Genomic DNA, 2,500 nt, shown 5'->3' with positions numbered 1-2,500 from the left:
CGACGACGTTTTCTTAAGGCAACGGCATCCGTTGATTGAGGATCGGCGCAGAATGTTACGTATCCTACCACTAACCGTGGAGAGGTAGAGGCAACACCTGTTCACGGTTGTTCTCAAATTCGGGACGTTCGAAGGCAACGGCGCTTGTTCCCCGCCAATAGACGGGGAACGTGCGCTTTCTCTATTCGGGACATGCGCTCGCGTAGCCAACATCGGTCAAGCCTTCCCGATCCTCCCACCACGCGTAAGCACGGTGGGATTGCTCGTGTAGGCGTCCCGAGTGTCGACAGCGCGCTGGTGTCACCGCAGCAACGGTAACGTTGCACGGCGACGTTTTCTTAAGGCAACGGCATCCGTTGATTGAGGATCGGCGCAGAATGTTACGTATCCTACCACTAATCGTGGAGAGGTAGAGGCAACACCTGTTCACGGTTGTTCTCAAATTCGGGACGTTCTCTGAAGGCAACGGCGCTTGTTCCCCGCCAATAGACGGGGAACGTGCGCTTTCTCTCGTCTGGACTTGCGGTCGCGTAGCCAACATCGGTCAAGCCTCCCTATCCTCCCACCACGCGTAAGCACGGTGGGATTGCTCTGTGTAGGCGTCCAGAGGGTCGACCGCGAGACGCTGGCACCGCAGCAACGGTAACGTTGGACGGCGACGATCTCTTACGGCCACGGCATCGGTTGATTGAGGATCGGCGCAGAATGTTACGTATCCTACCACTAACTGTGGAGAGGTAGAGGCAACACCTGTTCACGGTTGTTCTCAAATTCGGACGTTCTCGAAGGCAACGGCGCTTGTTCCCCGCCAATAGACGGGGAACGTGCGCTTTCTCTCGTTCGGGACATGCGCTCGCGTAGCCAACATCGGTCAAGCCTCCCGATCCTCCCACCACGCGTAAGCACGGTGGGATTGCTCGTGTAGGCGTCCTGAGTGTCGACAGCGCGCTGGTGTCACCGCAGCAACGGTAACGTTGCACGGCGACGTTTTCTTAAGGCAACGGCATCCGTTGATTGAGGATCGGCGCAGAATGTTACGTATCCTACCACTAATCGTGGAGAGGTAGAGGCAACACCTGTTCACGGTTGTTCTCAAATTCGGGACGTTCTCTGAAGGCAACGGCGCTTGTTCCCCGCCAATAGACGGGGAACGTGCGCTTTCTCTGTTCGGGACACGTCACGGCAACGAAAACCTGTGCGGAGTAACGGGCGTAGAAGGCTACGGGGATAACCCCGGCGCCGACAGGGAGGGATGCCAGCCCCCCCCAATATACCTGGGGAACTTAGCCCCCCCTGGGACCCCTGCCCGTCAGCTTGTGAAGGAGCCCTACACCGTTGTCGCGGCAGAGAAAATGGCCATTTCTCTGCCGCGGCAGAGATTTTCTGCCAGGCTTAGCCGTTTTCAGCCGGTACCGTCTGCTTTGGCTGGCGCGCCATGGTTTTTCACCGTATCTCGACCGCCGCGCGCCCACCCGACTATAGTTCACCGTGTCGTTACACGTTTTCCGACGTCGCCCGACTTAGCCGTTTTCAGCCGGTACCGCTGCTTTATCGGCGCGCCATGGTTTTTCACCGTATCTCGACCGCCGCGCGCCCACCCGACTATAGTTCACCGTGTCGTTACACGTTTCCGACGTCGCCCGACTTAGCCGCTTTCAGCCGGTACTGCTGCTTTATTGGCGCGCCATGGTTTTTCACCGTATCTCGACCGCCGCGCGCCCACCCGACTATAGTTCTCTCTCGACGTTTGACGATTTCCGACGTCGCCCGACTTAGCCGTTTTCAGCCGGTACCGCTGCTTTATGGCTGGCGCGCCATGGTTTTTCACCGTATCTCGACCGCCGCGCGCCCACCCGACTATAGTTCACCGTGTCGTTACACGATTTCCGACGTCGCCCAGACTTAGCCGACTTTAGCCGGTTTTTCAGATCTCGACCCGACTATAGTTCACCGTGTCGTTGCTTTTAGCGGGCGCGCCATGGTTTTTCACCGTATCTCGACCGCCGCGCGCCCACCCGACTATAGTTCACCGTGTCGTTACACGTTTTCCGACGTCCGCCCGACTTAGCCGTTTTCAGCCGGTACCGTCGTTTTGGCTGGCGCGCCATGGTTTTTCACCGTATCTCGACCGCCGCGCGCCCACCCGACTATAGTTCACCGTGTCGTTACACGTTTTCCGACGTCGCCCGACTTAGCCGTTTTCAGCCGGTACTGCTGCTTTGTTGGCGCGCCATGGTTTTTCACCGTATCTCGACCGCCGCGCGCCCACCCGACTATAGTTCACCGTGTCGTTACACGATTTCCGACGTCGCCCCGACTTAGCCGTTTTCAGCCGGTACCCGCGGTTTTGCGGGCGCGCCATGGTTTTTCACCGTATCTCGACCGCCGCGCGCCCACCCGACTATAGTTCACCGTGTCGTTACACGATTTCCGACGTCGCCCGACTTAGCCGTTTTCAGCCGGTACTGCTGCTTTATCGGCGCGCCATGGTTTTTCACCG

The sequence above is a fragment of the Lolium perenne genome, unplaced genomic scaffold (assembly GCF_019359855.2).
Source record: "Lolium perenne isolate Kyuss_39 unplaced genomic scaffold, Kyuss_2.0 unplaced57, whole genome shotgun sequence".
Taxonomy (NCBI): domain Eukaryota; kingdom Viridiplantae; phylum Streptophyta; class Magnoliopsida; order Poales; family Poaceae; genus Lolium; species Lolium perenne.
Note: the sequence above shows the minus strand (reverse complement) of the source record.